The 18559-nt window shown below is 39.5% G+C and overlaps 1 protein-coding gene across 2 annotated transcripts in view; it reads right to left on the reverse strand.

Moving 5' to 3' along the window:
- The window catches only part of RAB2A (RAB2A, member RAS oncogene family), a 90684-nt gene that overhangs the window by 6619 nt on the left and 65506 nt on the right, over positions 1-18559 (reverse strand). The gene's annotated exons all lie outside the window — the stretch shown is intronic.

The raw sequence follows: 18559 nt of genomic DNA on the forward strand, positions 1-18559 counted from the left end.
GCCCGACGTGGGATTCCATCCCGGGTCTCCAGGATCGCGCCCTGGGCCAAAGGCAGGCGCCAAACCGCTGCGCCACCCAGGGATCCCCAGTTCACATGTTTTAAAAGCCCATTGCTATCAACTGAAACTATTGAATTCCCAAAAATAATGAACATTAACCAAATACTGTTAAGGCTTATTAGAGATAAAATGAAACTTCTAAAATAAGAACCTTGGGTGTTACAGACAATATCTTTTCCCTAAAGCTGCAAGCATTTCAAGAACTTGGAAAGACTAGAGATATCTCACAATAACTGGAATATTAATTGCTCATTTCACTCTAGTCACTAAAATCCTCAAAAATATTTTTAATGTAGAGCCCTAACAATGTGAAATACCTCTAGAACACAGACAACAATGAAGAAATGAGCAACAATTTAGCTAGATACAAGGCCTTTACATTAAAGCTATCACGTTTTCATAGGACAGCTTGAAGTTCCTTCCAATTCTATTTTTTTAAAGATTTTATTTATTTATTCATAGAGACAGAGAGAGAGAGAGAGAGAGAGAGAGAGAGGCAGAGACACAGGCAGAGGGAGAAGCAGGCTCCATGCAGGGAGCCCGATGTGGGACTTGATCCCGGGTCTCCAGGATCACACCCCGGACTGCAAGCAGCGCTAAACCACTGTGCCACCAGGGCTGCCCTCCTTCCAATTCTAAACATAATTTTAACCAGTTTCATTTTTTCTATTTCCCAGGCTACAGAAACAAATTCTGAGAAGGGGGCAGGAGAAAGTAAAGGGGAGGAGCGCTTGTGTGGCTCAGTCAGTTAGGCGTCTGCCTTTGGCTCAGGTCATGATCTCAGAGTCCTGGGATTGAGCCACGCATCAGGCTCCCTGCCCAGCAGGGAGTCTCCTCCTCCCTTTCCCTATTCCTTTCCCTCTGCCCTCCAATCCCCATGCTCTCCTTCTCTAATAAAATAAATAAAATCTTAAAAAAAGAAAAGAGGAACGCCTGGGTGGTTCACTGGTTGAGCATCTGCCTTCGGCTCAGGACATGATCCCAGGGTCCTGGGATCAAGTTCCACGTTGGGCTTCCTTTGAGGAGCTTACTTCTCCCTCTGTCTATGTCTCTGCCTCTCTCTGTGTCTCTCATGAATAAGTAAAAATCTTAAAAAAAAAAAAAAAAGGGAAAGGAAAGGAAAGAAAAAGGGAGCACATGTGAGGGCAAATCTGTTTTGAGTGGTAGGTGGGGATGAGCATGTGTAGTGTTAGGGCAGTGGCAATGGGGGAGCCTGCATATGGTGGCAGCTGTGGGGATAGCCAACTCGGGGGCATCTCACAGCTCCTGACGTAGAGTACAAGCACTAGTGACAATGGTCCGTATCATTCAGGAGAGAGGCTGTAACCTGGGAAATTAATCTATCTAGAATACTTATTTCTTTATTATCAGAAAAATGAAGCAAGTTTATGGTACACCTACAGGAAATTGTTAGCATTCGTGCAATACTGTCAAAGCAATACTGACAACCTAAAGATTATTGTTTGTGACACATAAGTTAGAGCTATAAGCAAGTACGTTATATACTTCTGTATTCTACAAATACAGTCAAATCTGAACATTAATAAATAGGTTATAGAATAGGAAAAAACATTTGCCGGAAAACCAATATCAAAGATTTCATTATTAGTACTGTGAAACTTACAACATCTAGGCAGATCCACAATTATGAAGTATAAACAGATTTCCATGTAGCCAACTTAATTTGGTGAGCTGCTTACTTTCCCATGCAGGAATCCACTCCAGTATCAGAGGCTGGACTTCCTGAGTCCCTCTTCATTTTACCATTAGCTCTCCCCCTTTGCCCTCCTTTGATTAATTGCCATGATCGGTTCTTTACCTTCATTAGCCATTAACTGCCTTCCACCTCAGACACTAATCTTTTAGCCCTTGGCAGTAGTTATCTGAATGGTCCTAATACCTGAATTTAAGTCAGTCTTCAACAACTTCCCTAGCAAAAATGAAAATAAATATAACCGGCTAAGAACTATATACTCATTACACACACGCTGATGCATAACCTGTCATTTGTCATTCACCCAAGGGCACCTCTTAAATTGTTACCTTAGACTCAGCATTCCCTTAGGTTCTATGGAAGACACAGGGAAGAGGTAGATATAGTTCTTACTGCTGCTGAACTAAAACAACTTGGTGGGAGAATCTAAGCACAGGATTTCTCTGTTGAAGATGCAGGAAAAAGAAACTTTCTGCACTGGCAGAGGGAGACTGCATGCAGGGCAGGACTGAAGCAGGTCTGGATGGAGGCCAAGGACAATGTGCTAAGAGGGGCCTGCCTTTGCAGCCCATGAGGGAGAAGAGAGGCAAGGGGAAACCCAGAACAATGTTTCTCTCTCTCTTTTTTTTTTAAATATTTCATTTATTTATTTGATGGAGAGAAAGAGAGAGAGGGAGAAGCAGGCTCTATGCTTAGCAGGGAGCCCTGATGTGAGACTCTATCCCAGGACCCCGGGATCATGACCTGGGCCAAAGGCAGATGCTTAACTGACTGAGCCACCCAGGCGCCCTCAGAACAGTGTTTCATTTTTATTATAGTTTATCAGTTTTTAAAACAAAATACTGAAAATGGTCTACAACAGAGTAAAGATTTAAATTATTTCTTTATGTCACATGCTGCCACCTGGTGGCAAGAGAAAAAGTGTAACATCTAATAGGTAAGAATTCAAAATACATCCAAGTACCTTAGTTTCATCTAAACATCTTGAACAGAGGGGCACCTGGCTGGCTCAGTTGGTAGAGCAGGCGACTTCTGCTCAGAGGGATGGGAGTTCAAGCATCATGTTGGGTGTAGAGATTGCATAAAAATAAATCTTAAAATAAATAAACATCTTGAACAGAGAGATGCTACACAGTCAAGTACCCTGATTTCACAATCAGTGACTCTTTAGTTTTGCTCTTAGAACTAAGAAACATGAGGCAATTTAAATGCTGTTTAACTGTCTTCTAATTTCCTAGTCAATGCTATGAACATCACATGTGTCCAGATGACAAAGCTATTAATAAGCAATATTTACTAAGTACTCACTAATGGGCCAGTCTATATGCTTAATTTGCAGAGGTATTCATTATTTCTGAAAGAAATTCAAAATATGTATAATAAGGAAATTTTTTCATTTGCTTCCAAGAAAATCTGTGGGATGAAGTTATGCCTGTAAGATTAGCAGAATGGCCAAAGGTAGAGTTCTAGAAACAGACGGTCTAGGTTCAAACTAGTTCTACCTCTTACTAGATGTGGTGCTTTGGACTCCTACTTAATCTCTCTGTAGCACAAGGATAACAATGGTGCCTACTTCACAAAATCGTTGGTAGGATGAATGTGGAGCACTGAGAGCAGCGCTTGGCAAGTAGTAAGCGCTCACACTTGTTAGCCTTCCTCATCACAAATGTGGAAGTGCAATGACGTGTGGGGAACAGAAGAGGGTACACATGTGAAATGAGAATGTGCCCTGGAACACTGCAGACAGAGTAAAGGAGGAAAATGGTGATCAACACTGACTGGTAAGTGAATTAAAATATCTTGATTAAGTAGAAACTAACCATTAGAAAAAGTAAATTAACAACATAAAGCGTGTTACAGTAAGCCCTGAAGAATAAAATACATTGAGATAGGCTTAATATGATGCAAAGAAAGAAAAGTCTTGTGAAAAGACCATCAGACTAGAATTCAAGATTAGGCCGTTTAAACACAAACTCCTTCAAATTCTATGGCTTTAAAATGTTCTTCACCTATTTGGTTTAGTTTCAGTAAGAGAATTCCTACATATATCATTCAATACAATGGCTTTCAAATTGTATTTCACGGACAAATTGTCAGGACCACCTCTTGGGATGTGGTAGGTAATAGGAAGAGCCCAGTGAAAGGAGAATGAATGTCTTCTTTCCCCCTCATTTTCCATGGCATCCCATTCTACTTTTCTTTCTTTTAGTTTCCTGTGTTTCGTTAGAAGAAAGAGAGCCGCTGCTAAATCTACTCATTTTATAGATTGGGCTGAACTGCAAAAGGAGAAATTACTTGTCCAAGACCACGCAAACTGCAGCAGAAGCAATGAGCAGGATTAACGTTCTGCCTACCACATTAACCTTTCCTTTATCAGGATCACTTACTTCTAACACAACTCACAGGAATTTTCATTTTTTTTGTTTTCAATTTATTTTATGATGAATTTTATAAGGAGGCAAGGTTGGCAACAAGGAGACCTGTAGAGAGGCTAAAACAATAATGCAGGTAAGAAATGAAGACCTGAGAAATTAACAGTGGCAACAAGAATGGAAAACAAAGATCAAATTTAATATCTACTTTGAAAAAATTAAAAGGACGTGGTAAATAATAGGGAAAGAATGGTAAGGTGTTTAAGGGTGACTCCATTTTGGCTGAAGTGATTGATATGGAAAGGTATACTGTGAATTGATATAAATAAAAAAAAGGGGGGGGCACCTGGGTGGCTCAGTCAGTTAAGCACCCAATTCTTTGATTTCGGCTCAGGTCATGATCTCAGGGTTGAGATCAAGCCCGAGTCAGGCTCTGCATTCAGTGGGGAGTCTGCCTCTCTCTCTAAAATTAATAAACTTAAAAAAAAAAAAAAACAACAGGAAAAATCAAGTTTCAAAGAGAGAATAAAGAGTTTATTTTAAACACATGAATTCTAATGTTTATGTCAAATACAAGTGGAAAAGCCTTGGTAGTTGATCTAGATAACTGGGTGCCTCTATACGAGTATGAACTATAGAGTAAGTATGTGATGTGCACATATCAGCATGACTTTCTCCAGTAACGTTTAGCTACTCTGGTTTAGTAGAGAAAGTGGATGTAACTTTCAAAGTTAGTTAGGCTTGGATGACCCAAGTTCCATTGGGTGATGGCCAAATAAAGGGTGGAAAAATTGATCCTAGTCAGCAAAATCTTCCAATTAGAGAAAGGGAGTAATAAGTATTTATTAGACACTCCTTCAAGGATGCTGGAAACCTGATTAAGGTCAGGTCAAATTTCCAATGAAAAAGTTGGTGGTATCCTTAACACTGAGAACAAGGTTGAGCGGACAAGAAAGTCTTCAGTTTGTATCACATTCCAGCTCTACAGGAATACCTGTTCCACCACGTAGAATATAGCCCAACGCAAGTTAAGATGTCCTCTCAACACAAATTAAATCTGGAGGTTTTCAAGTACTGGGACAGGACACAAACATTAGCAAGGGGCCGTGAAATTGGTCTTCTTAGTTACACAAGTCACATGTTTTCCCTAAGACACAGACATCCACCTATCCTGTCAGGTTAGATGGCTTGGCAAGCTATTGCAATCTGTCTTAGGGCTAGTTGACTGTTTCCAGCTATTATATTCAGTATATCTTTTAGTACTTTAGCAGCTAAACCAGGAATTATCAGCCTTGATTTTTCAATAAAGATGTTTAAATATTTTGTTTATTTAAGTCATCTCTACACCCCAACATGGGGCTTGAACACATGACTCCAAGATGAAGTCACGTGCTCTTCCAATTGAGTTAGCCAGGTGCCCCTAAAGATTTTTTTATTTTTTTTATTTATTTTTATTTTTTATTAAAAAAAATTTTTTTTTTAATTTATTTATGATAGTCACAGAGAGAGAGTGAGAGAGGCAGAGACATAGGCAGAGGGAGAAGCAGGCTCCATGCACCGGGAGCCTGACGTGGGATTCGATCCCGGGTCTCCAGGATCGCACCCTGGGCCAAAGGCAGGCGCCAAACCACTGTGCCACCCAGGGATCCCGCCCCTAAAGATTTTAAATAATCTATATACCCACTGTGGGGCTAAAATTTAAAACCCAGAGATCAAGGGTAGTGTGTTCCACTGACTGAGCCAGCCAGGCACCCCAAAAGTTTAAGATTTTTTTAAAAATTCATTAAAGACACACATAGAGGGGGCAGAGACAGGCAGAGGGAGAAGCAGGCTCCTGTGGGAAACCTGATGCAGGACGCGACCCCAGGACCCCGGGATCACGACCTGAGCCGAAGGCAGATGCTCAACCTCTGAGCCACCCAGGCACCCAGTTTAAGATTTAAAAAAAAGAGATTTTAAATTACTAAGACTTTTGCCTCAAAAAAAAATTTTTTTAAAAAGATTTTATTTATTCATGAGACATGTGAAGAGACACACACAGCACACACAAGGAGAGACACACCAGCAGGGAGAAGCAGGCTCCATGCAGGGAGCCAGACGTGGGACTCGATCCTGGGTCTCTAGGATCATGCCGTGGGCTGAAGGCAGCACTAAACTGCTGAGTCACCCGGGCTGCCCACTTCAAAATTTTTTAATGTTTATGTATTTTTCTGGTTTTCCATAAATTTTTGATTTTAAGTAAAATTTATGAACACAGGGAAAAATAACCTGTCAAATGGCTAAGAGAGTGAGAATATTTGATAAAGAGACAACTGTTAAGCAAATGGCAAGTTTAACCACAATTCACAGCACAATCATCTTTAGTTCCTAGAGGGAATATAATACTATCAGTTTTGATAATGTACAACTCTGAGAAAATGGAATTTTATTTTATAGAAAAAAATACAGAGAAAAGACAGGGAAGGATATATATAATTTATATAGTTATTATATATATAACTATATACACACACAGTTACATGTATAATTATAATACAATCACGTATCACTTCTGTGGCATTTTGAAATCTTCATAAAGTTAGCATGAAGCTTTTGGGATGGGGTCTTTTTCCTAGCCTGCTGTAATCTTTGTGACATTCATTCCCAAGTCTAAAAAAAAATCTTTTCAAACTACTAAGACACTAGGTGGCTACTGAAGGAAACTCCTGATCAAAGGAAGAGCCAATCTGTTCTTTTCGGTTTTCAAAAAACTCACGGGTTTTAGAACGCTTATTAGGGCAAAGACGGTTTAAGACAGAATTTCACCTACATTTAACAAGTGGGACCAAAGCATAATTTGATTAAAGACTGAGGGAAAAAGTACAAGATTGAAGTAATTAAATAAATATGTAACCATCCAAATATTTTGTTATTTACTATGCAGGGGAGAAACTGTGCTAGGTGCTGGGGATGCAGAGATGAAAAGATAGTCTGTGTTTTCAAGGAATGCTGCCCTTATGTTGAACCAACATGAAAAACAAGTGTCAAGCATAAGAGTGCTAAGATAAATTTCCTGCTCAGGAAGATATAGGAATGAACACAGAGAAGAGAGCATATAACTTCTATGTGTGCATGTGGCGCGTGGTGGGTGGTAGACGGGGCACAGAGGGTGTGTTGTGTGTCACGGCATTCCAAGAGGAGGTATGAGACTTCCTTATATCCTTGAAGGATCAGGTAGGAAGAAAGGGCATCTCAAGAGCAGAGAACACTTTCTGTGGAAGCCAGTTTAAACAGTACTACCCAGATGATGAGCTCTTAGTTTAATATAGAGAGCACACTGTATGGAGTTGGCTAATAAGGGAACTTGTCTTCCAAGCTGATGAGTTTGATTCTGAAGCTGCGGGGAACCCACTACACAGGGTTTTAATAAAATTGGGGAGTGACATTCAATTTTCATTTTTTAAAAAAGATTATTTATTTATTTACTTACTTACTTACTTATTTATGATAGACATAGAGAGAAGGAGAGAGGCAGAGACACAGGAGGAGGGAGAAGCAGGCTCCATGTCGGGAGCCCGATGTGGGATTTGATCCCGGGACTCCAGGATCGCGCCCTGGGCCAAAGGCAGGCGCTAAACCACTGAGCCACCCAGGGATCCCCTCAATTTTCATTTTTAAGAAGATCTCAGAGGCAACAGAGAGGATAGAAAAATGAAGGCAGAGAATCCAATAGCAATGACAAAAGAGAACAACTTGGGGAGGTATTTAGCAGGTAAAAATAACAAGACAAGTGAGAGCAATATGTATTTACTGAATGCGAAGGGTAGGGAAAAAGAATCACTCTAGGACATAGGCCACTGAAGAGTCAAATATCCCTATGGCCTATTAAGGTAAGAACACAAAAGCATTTATTAGCATAGCAATTAGGAGGTCCAGGGTAACCTTGGCCATGGTAGAGGAAGTCAATCTGTAAACTGAGGTGTGGAAAAAAAAAAAGAGGAAATGGGGGTGAGATGGATCTTACTAGAAGATAAAAGAGAACAAATTCAGAACTGGGAATGACAGGTTTTTGTTTTTAAAATGGTTGAAACTGGACAGCCCGGTGGCCCAGCAGTTTGTCACCGCCTTCAGACCGGGGTATGATCCTGGAGACCCGGGATCGAGTCCCACGACGGGCTCCCTGCATGGAGCCTGCTTCTCCCTCTGCCTGTATCTCTGCCTCTCTCTTTCTCTCTGTGTCTGTCATGAATAAATAAAATCTTTAAAAAAAAAATGGTTGAAACTCGATTATGTAATTATATGCTGAGAGCTAAGAATCACTAGAGGAGAGGATGAGATCGTTTGAAGGATTGTTTCTGAGGAACAGAAAAAGATAGCAGTCTCCCAGGTTGTTCTGTTAGGTAACAGAGCTGAAGGAACTTCACAGTCTCTATACTCCTCAGAGCCTGCCCAGGAGCAGCAGCATCAACAACACTAGACAGTTAGTTCCAAAGGCAGGTTTTCAGGCACACCGTGGACCTACAGAATCAGAATCTGCATTTTAACAGGATTCCTAGGTGATCTGAGTGCACATTAATGTTTGAGAAGCACAGTTCTAAAAAAAAGAAAAAAACAAAAAACTTTTTTTTTTTTTTTTTAAAGTAAGCTCTACATCCAACGTGGGGCTTGAACTCATGACCCTAAGATCAAGAGTCATATTCTCCACTGAATCATCCAGCCAGGTTTCTCTGGAAAAAAATGTTTCTACAAGATATTGTGAGCTAGGGCACCTGGATGGCTCAGTGGTTGAGTGTCTGCTTTTGGCTCAGGTCGTGATCCTGAGGCCCTGGCATCAAGTCCCACATTGGGGTCCCCACAGGAAGCCTGCTTCTCCCTCTGCCTGTGTCTCTGCCTCTCTCTGTATCCTTCATGAATAAAATCTTAAACAAACAAACAAAAACCAACCAAGATATTCTGAGCTAAGGAAAAAGCAGTCTCCACACCCTCAACTGCAACCTATATATTACCACGAAGAGAATAGGCAAAATAAAAAAGACCTTAATCTTTCAGATACCACATTTTCCCTACCCCAATTCCATTTTTGGGGAGAATGATTAAATCATACTGGGACACCTTGGGGTTAAAAGTGCCCAAGTTTCTTAAAAGGGGGTTCTCAGGGACACCTGAGTGGCTGAGCAAGATCATGGTCTGGGGATTGAGTCCCATATCGGGCTCCCTGCGAGGAGCCTGCTTCTCCCTCTGCCTATGTCTTTGCCTCTCTGTCTCTCAAGAATATATAAATAAAATCTTTTTTTTTTTAAGGGTGGGGTTCTCAGAAACTAATAAACTATTGTGAATTCTGGTTATCTACAAGGGGGATACATGCAGATCCTCCTAAACATGTTTGACCATGGAATCCTATGCAGAGGTGATCATTTTAATTAATGCTCCTCAAAAGACAGAATAATCTTCAATACTGCTATTCTCTACTGTGTGGCACAGTAGAAAGGGGGTAACATATGAGAAGGAACTTTGACAACATGCCATACAAATATACAGCAGCATTATTTCAGGTACTTGGCATGTTTTAATTGCTTGCAAATTCTTATGAAATACATTTTCTACTTATGAGACTCTCTTCTAAATGCTGACATCACATGTGTGCAATCAACATCCCTGGATTCCAGTGACAGAAGGAGGTTCTTGTAATCTTCATTATCAACTCCTTAGTTTGTCAGAGGCCAGATTTTCCTGGGACACTGCAGAGTAGGACACTAAACAAATCTGTGGTTCTAGAATGAACTGCCAGAGGGCAGCAGCTGGAGAGGTGTTTCTGTGAGGAGCCAGCACAGTTACCAGGTACACATGATATCTTGGTGTCCTCAGTGACCTTCAGGTCACTTGTTGAAAACAGAAGTTAAAACTAATGTTCAAAAATATTTACTGCTGGTCACATGGCTGATTCTTATTTTCTGTTTTTTTTTTTTAAAGATTTTTTATTTTTTATTTATTCATAGAGACAGAGAGAGAAAGAGAGGCAGAGACACAGGCAGAGGAAGAAGCACGCACCACACAGAGAGCCTGACGTGGGACTCGATCCCGGGTCTCCAGGATCACGCCCCAGGCTGCAGGCGGCGCTAAACCACTGCGCCACCGGGGCTACCCTGATTCTTATTTTCCTATCAGTAAAATCTTTAGTAAAATGGAAGTCAAAGTATTTTTTCTTTTTTGTCAGTCATTAAGTTCTGGTCTCCTATTACTGTGGGAATACCATACAGACAAAACTATTTCAGTTGAAATTGTCTATTTGATTTCATTGACATTTAAGGAGATGAATTATGGGGTGTATTTCTACTATCACATTTATGGGTGTATTTCCTCAGTGAATAACAAAAAGGATAAATGATAATAGCACGTTTAGAGCCATCCCAAGTTGTATAAAAGTGATTAAAATCCATTTCATAGGAAGGATGAAGTCCTTTATTATAACTTGTAACTCAGAAATTATAACTTGCAGTTTGGAAACCGACATACTTAAAATGTAATACTATGGTAGTTTGCTAATACAGAAATGTTTTACATGGAGAAAGCTTTCTATGTGTGTAAATAACAAATGTTTATATGTGTGTGGTATTAATGTTATGAGGAATTCTCATCTTTGTGGAGTAATATCCAGTTGAGGCAGACTAACATAATTTTATCTTTATGCTCTCTAGAAAATAATTTGAAATTTTTTTTTGGGGGGGGGAGGGAGGGGAAGGGCAGAAGGAGAGGGAGAGAAAGAATCCCAAGCAGGCTCCATGCTCAGTATGGAGTCCGATGTGGGACTCAATCTCATGACCCTGAGATCATGACTGGAGTCAAAATCAAGAGTCAGATGCTTAACTGAGCCACCCAGGTGCCCCCCAAAAATAATATTTGAAAGTATAGTCTTGGTTTTGTTTTAAATTTAAGATCCCAGCTGAAGATCAGTAGAATAAATTCAGGTAAGAGCAAAATAGAGGGTACAGGAGAGGCTAGAGTTAAGGAAAATACAAAGTTCAAGATACTGTAAGTAGAGCAGTGCTGAATGATGGTGACATGGAAGGAGAAGGTCATTAGGGTTTAGGGATGGATGAACTTGGATCTAGGTGTAAGGTCATTAGGGTTTAGGGATGGATGAACTTGGATCTAGGTGTCAAAATCACCAGGAAGATGTTGAAAACAGCTGAGGATACTCACTGAAGAATTCACAGCTTAGAAAGACCCCATCAAACAAGTAGAAGTGGTGTCCTAATAGCATTTTCCAGTCTTCCCCCTCTGCCCTAGATTGTCATTGAAATAAAGCACTTTCTAAAGAAGATTTTATTTATTTATTTTAGAGTGAGCAAGTTGAGAGAATCTCAGGTAGATTCCTCCCTGCACTTGGAGACTGATGGAGGGGGTAGGCCTCAATCTCATGACCCTGAGATCATGACCTAAGCTGAAATCACGAGTCAGACGCCCCTGAAATAAAGCATTTTTAAGATCATCATACACATCCCACCTACTTCTAAATGAATAGAGAGGAGGCATGTACTATGTGGAGTTGCTGGTGCTTCACTTCACTGATTTTAATTGTATCCTGTTACTCTGGTTCGGTGTTTTTCAATCTCAGTACTACTGATATTTGCATCAGATAATTTTTTTGTTGTGGGAAGCTATTCTGTGCACTTTTCTCTAACACCAGTTTGGCTGTTCTTCCCCTCAAAAGATCCTTCATAGATGAAATCATTAAGCCGAGTAGTAAATCAACAGATCCACAGATAAATAGTAAACTTACTTCCAGCAACAGCTCAGTAATGCTGGAAAAATGGGGTCATCTGATGCTGCAAATTAACCAATCTGTTCCAGGGAAGTTCAAAAGTTAAAAATTTCATGGTCTCTATTTGCATTATAGTAACTAGAACTTGATTAAAATATAAAAACAGATTACAGCATAATAGCAAAAGCCAATAGGTCTAGTAATAAATATTAAGGAAGCATCACTCTATCAGGTTTAACCTTAATGAATAATCATGTAGTTTTAAATTTCTAAAAAGAACCTTTATTTTTTTTTAAAGGTCCTTCTTATTTTTTTTAAAGATCTTATTTATTCATAGAGATACACACACACACAGAGAAAGAGAGGCAGAGACACAGGCAGAAGGAGAAGCAGGCTCTCTGCATGGAGCCTGACGTGGGACTTGATCCCGGGGCCTCCAGGATCACACCCCGAGCTGCAGGCAGCGCTAAACCGCTGTGCCACTGGGGCTGCCCCTAAAGAGAACCTTTAGTCAAATAGTCCATGATCAAGACAGTGGTATTGTATAAATCATTTTTTAAAAAAGATTTTATTTATTTATCCATGAGAGACACAGAGAAAGAAAGGCAGAGACATAGGCAGAGGGAGAAGCAGGCTCCCTTTAGGGAGCCCGATGTGGGATCCCCACGTCCCACGACCCTGGGATCACGACCTGAGCCAAAGGTAGATGCTGAACCACTGAGCCACTCAAGCATCCCCATTCTATCTTTTAACATACTGTAGTCTCCCTTTATCTGTGGTTTGGTTTTCCATGGTTTCTGTTACCCTCAGTCAACCATGTTCCAGAAACAGATGATCCTCCTTTTGATGTATAGTCAGGTCAATAGCAGCCTAACACTATGTCACAATGCCTAAGTCATGCACCCCACTTCATCTCATAACACAGGAGTTACATCATCTCACATCATCACAAGGGTGAGTACAGGATGATGTTTTGAGAGAGACCATATTCACATAACTTTCTGTATGTTATACTGTTATAATTGTTCTATTTTATTAAGTTATTGTTATTAATCTCTTACTGCACCTAATTTATAAATCAACGTTCACTGGTATGTATATATAGAAAAAAACAGTGTTATATAGGGTTTAGTGCTACTTTGCAGTTTGAGGCATCCACAATTAAGAAGGGGAGACACTACTGTAATTCTCTATTTTATATATATATAAAAAAAGGCTTTTAAGAGAGTTGTCTTTTAATGCAGGGGCTCTCCAACTTCCTCTCTATACACTATAGTCTAAGACTGGCTAGGAATTGAGTACTTCTCAATAGATTATACATAAAGGGTTTAGCGGGAATGCTTGGGGGCTCAGTCCATTGGGCATCTGACTCTTGATTTCAGCTCAGGTGGTGAGCTCAGGGTTGTGGGATCAAGGCCTGTGTGCTCTATGCTCTGTGCTCTATGTTGAGTCTGCTTGACATTCCCTCTCCCTCCCGCTTGAGGATGTGAGGGCACAGACTCTCAAATTTTAAAAAAAGGTGTGTGTGGGGGGGGGGCGGGGGGAGAGGATAACGACCTGTGAGCTGCCCAAACATCAACAACCATTCTCACTGGGTGAGTAGGATATGTCATTAGGATAGCTGTCTTACTCTTAAGCCTGACATGATCCACTCTCCCAGAAATGGATCCTCTAAGGTTAAGCAGTAAGCCGAAATGGGATCCCTGGGTGGCACAGCGGTTTAGCGCCTGCCTTTGGCCCAGGGCGCGATCCTGGAGACCTGGGATCGAATCCCACGTCGGGCTCCCGGTGCATGGAGCCTGCTTCTCCCTCTGCCTGTGTCTCTGCCTCTCTCTCTCTGTGACTATCATAAATAAATAAAAAAATTAAAAAAAAAAGCAGTAAGCCGAAATAAATTCTGTCTGAGCTCAGAGTCTGAGATGCTACCCATTGTGCTAACCTGCCTCTCCCATGGAGGATGGCATGACAAGACATAGTACTTAGAACATATCTCCCTGAAATTAATTCCTATCTGCTCCAATGCCAAGTCTAAGCCCCTGAAAACCTATAAAACTAGCATATTTACCTTATTCTTCTTTGGATTTAATTCTAGCAGGCTAATTCTTGCTTAATTCCTGGAGATCATAGATTCCAATTTTATGAGCTGTATACTTTCCCATTGAGGTACTGGCTCTCCTACCCAGCACTGGGCACTGGTGCTGAGTGCCCATTACAAGGCAGATGCCTAAAATGCTGAGCTCTCCTCCTTTCCTCTTCTCAACGCAGAAACAACCCCTGTTAGTCATTTCTGACCTCAAAGAAACTAAGTACTTATTTTCCAACATTAATTGCTGAATGAAATAAAAAAGGGGATGCTACTCATACTTGGTATCACATATAATTAAGGAATTACTACTAAGTTTGTTATGTATAATAATGGTATCATGGCTGCATGTTTTTAAATTATTGCCACTGACATATTTATAGGTAAAATATTTCTGGAATTTACTTAAAAAACAGAGGACATAATAAAAAGAGATCATCAAAATGTCAAAATGGTGATAACTTCTGAAGCCAGATGACGGATATATGGGTTTACCTTTTTTAAGTGGTGACAACTGTTTAAACTGATTTAAATAGTTGCACCATCAATTTTATTGTGAGCTGACCAAAATAGCTTTAATACAGATAATGTAGAAAAATAAACTAATGGATAAACATATACAGTCATAAAAATGCTCTTTGCTTAATGATGTACTTAATTGGGTTTTAAAGTCTGACACGCACAAAGGTCATAAATGAACTCAGTTGTTAAAAAAAAAAAACTAGTTTATATGGAAGTGCAAAAAAATCTAATGTTTAGCTCAATTTTAGAATTCTCCCCTTAGTTACTCTGCTACATGTAAAACTCATCCTTACCTAACCAGGTCTTTCTTATTCCATATAGCTCGGCTGTCTCTTTTATGATTAACAGTGTAATTTTGAAGGAGAGGAAGAAGCAGACTCCGTGCTGAAGAGGGAGCCCGACACAGGACCCCGGGATTATGACCTGAGCCAAAAGCAGATGCTTAACTGACTGGGGCACCCAGTCTTGTCATTTCAAGAAAGTGGTATAAATGGAACCATACAGTATGCAACCTTTTGGGATGGACTTTATTTACTAAGCTTAGTTTTCTGGAGACTCATCTAGGTTGTTGCATGTATCAATAGTTCATCCCTTTTTATGCTGAATAGCATTTTCATGGTGCGGAGGTACTATATTACTTTGTGTAACTATTCATCTGTTGAAGGACATCTAGGTTGTTAACCAATGTTTGGCTATATTGCAAATAAAGATGCTATGAACATCTGTGTATTGGTTTCTGGGTAAACAGAAATCTTCGTTTCTCTGGGATAAATGCTCAGGGGAACAACTGCTAGGTAGTGTGGTAACTGAATGTCTAGTTTCTTTTTAAAATTTTACTTACTTACTTACTTATTTATTTCATAAACTCTAGCCTCAATGTGGGGCTCCAACTCACAACCCTGAGATCAGGAGGTTGCATGCTCTGCCGACTGAGCCGGCCAGGCGTCCCTAAAAGATAAATAGCTGAATGTTTTACATTTAACTCCATGATCTGTTTTGAGTTAATTTTTGTATAAGGTATAAGACTCAGGTTCATTTTTTTTTTTTTAAGATTTTAAGACTCAGGTTCATTTTTTTTTTTAAAGATTTTATTTATTTATTGAAAAAGAGAGAGAAAGAGAGAGAGAGAAAAAATGAACTAGCACAAGCAGGGGGAGTTGCAGCAGGAAAGGGACAAGTAGGCTCCCCACTAAGCAGGGAGCATGATATGGAGCTTGATCCCAGGACTCTGGGATCCTGACCCAAGCTGAAGGCAGATGCTTAACTGGCTGAGCTACCCAGGCACCCTGACTCAGGTTCCTTTATTTTGTCCATGAAAGTCCAATTGCTAGAGCACCATGTATTGAAATGGCTATCTTTTTCTAGAAGCTGCTTTTGTACTTTTGTTAAATCATTTGGGCGTATCTGCGTGGGTCTATTTATGGATTCTGTTCTGTCCCACTGCTGTTATGTATCCATTTCTTTATCAATATCACACAGTCTATATTAAAGCTTGAAATCAAAGAATGATTCACCTAATTTATTCTTTTTCAAAATTGTTTTAGCTATTTCAAGTCCTTTGCCCCTTTGTATTTCCTAATATTGTCAAATATCTACAAAAAAAATCTTACTGGAACTTTGATAGGAATTGAGTTAAACCTCTATCAATCTGTGAAGTGACATCTCTATTAGGTTGAGTACTCCAAACAATGAACATAGTATATCTCTTCATTTATTCAGATCTTTTTAAACTTTTGTCAGCATTTTTCAGTTTTTAGCATATATGTCCTATCCTGTACATGTTATTTTTAGATTTATACCTAGGTATTTCATTGTCTTTTTGTGTGATATAGATGGTATTGTATTTTAAATTTTGGTGTTCATTGCTATATACAGAAATATAATAGTTTTTTAAAAAGTAAATTCTGGGGATCCCTGGGTGGCGCAGCGGTTTGGCGCCTGCCTTTGGCCCAGGGCACGATCCTGGAGACCCAGGATCGAATCCCACGTCGGGCTCCCGGTGCATGGAGCCTGCTTCTCCCTCTGCCTGTGTCTCTACCTCTCTCTCTCTCTCTCTCTCTCTCTGTGCGACTATCAAAAATAAATAAAAATTAAAAATTAAAAAAAAATTTAAAAAGTAAATTCTGTGACCAACATGGGGCTCAAACTCATGACCCTGAGATCAGGAGTCACATGCTCTACTGACTGAGCCAGCCAGGAGTGCCATAAATACAATAGATTTTTATGTATTTGTCTTGTATCCTGTAATTTTGTTGAACTCACTTATTAACTAGTTTGTGTGTAAATCCCTTGGGATTTCTTACAGAGATAATCATCCCAGCCACAAATAAAAAGCTTATTTTTTCCTTTCTGAATTGTCTGCCTATATTTGCCTTTCTTGCTTTATTGCACTAATTAGAACTTCCACCAGTATCTTAAATAATGGTGAGAGCAGACATCCTTGCCTTATTCCCAGATCCAAGGGCTAAAGCATTTAACCTTTTGTCGTAAGCATAATGTTAGCAGTGGGTTTTTAACAAGCTGAGAAAGTAGTCGTCCCCCCCCCCTTTTTTTTTTTTAAAAAAAAAACATGTACAGGTGTTGAATTATGTCAAATGCTTTCTCTGCACTGCTATATTGTGGTTTTATTTCTTCACCTAATTAAAATGGTAGATTATATTGACTGGCTTTCAAATATTAAACCAGCCTTGCATCCCTGGAATAAATTCCATTTGGCCATGATATAATAATGTATTTTACGTAGGTACATGTGTAGGATTTCATATACTGTTGAAATTCTATTTGCTAATATGTCATTGAGAAATTCTGCCTATATATTAAGAGGCATCAGGCTGTACTCTTCTTTTTTGGTACTTTCTTTGGTTTTGGTGATCAGTGTTACCTTCATGTTACCTTCATAAAATAAATAGGGAAATGTTTCATTTCTTCTTCTTCTTTTTTTTTTTTTTTAGATTTTATTTATTTATTTATTCATGAGAGACACACAGAGAGAGAGAGGCACAGACACAGGCAGAGGGAGAAGCAGGCTCCTGGAACTCGATCCCGAGTTTCCAGGATCATACCCTGGGCTGAAGGCGGTGCTAAACCATTGAGCTACCTGGGCTGCCCTGTGTCTATTCTTTCTTTAAATGTTTGGTAGAAAAAAAAGAAATGAATAAATCAATGTATGTTTGGTAGAATTCTCTGGTGAAACCACCTGAACAGAACGAATCCCTTTAAGGAAATTTCAAAATTATGAATTGAATTTCCTTAATAACTATACAGTCTATTCAAAGTAATCTATCTCACACAAGGTGAGCTGTAGTAGTTTATGTTGTATTTTTTTTATCCATTTTATGTAATTTATTATATTTATGTATTGTTCCTTTGAGGTCTACAGATCTGTAGTTTTATGTTCTCTTTTGTTCCTGATATTTGTAACCTCTGAATTTTCTATTTGCTTCTTTGTCAATCTTTTTTTTTTTTTTTTAATTTATTCGAGGGGGGGGAGCAGAGACACAGGCAGAAGAGAAGCAGGTTCCATGCAGGGAGCCCGATGTGAGACTCGATCCCGGGTCTCCAGGATCACACCCGGGGCTGTAGGCAGCATTAAACCGCTGTGCCACCATGGCTGACCACTTCTTTGTCAATCTTGATAGAGGTTTGTCAGTTTTATTGATCTTGAAAAAACAGTTTTTTATTTTTCTCAAATGTCATTTTCCTGTTTTCAATTTCACTGATTTCTGCTCTTACCTTTATTATTTCCTTTCTTCTACTTGCTTCTGGTTCCTGAGGTAGGAGCTAAGATTCTTGACTTGAGACTTTTCTTCTAATGTATGCATTTAATGCTATACATTGCCCTCTCTGTACTGCGCTACTTCTTACCTACAAATTCAGGGAAGTTATAGTTTCATTTTCATTCAGTTCAATGTATTTTTAAGTTCCTTTTAAGATGTCCCCTTGAAACATTATTTAAAAGTGTGTTGTTTTAGGTTCCAAGTCTCTGGAGATTTTTCTTCCCCTGTTATCGCTTACTGAAAACCAGAACTAATAGAACTGAAAAGAGACAAATCCATAATCATAATTGA

The sequence above is a fragment of the Nyctereutes procyonoides genome, unplaced genomic scaffold, assembly GCF_905146905.1.
Source record: "Nyctereutes procyonoides isolate TBG_1078 unplaced genomic scaffold, NYPRO_anot_genome, whole genome shotgun sequence".
Taxonomy (NCBI): Eukaryota; Metazoa; Chordata; class Mammalia; order Carnivora; family Canidae; genus Nyctereutes; species Nyctereutes procyonoides.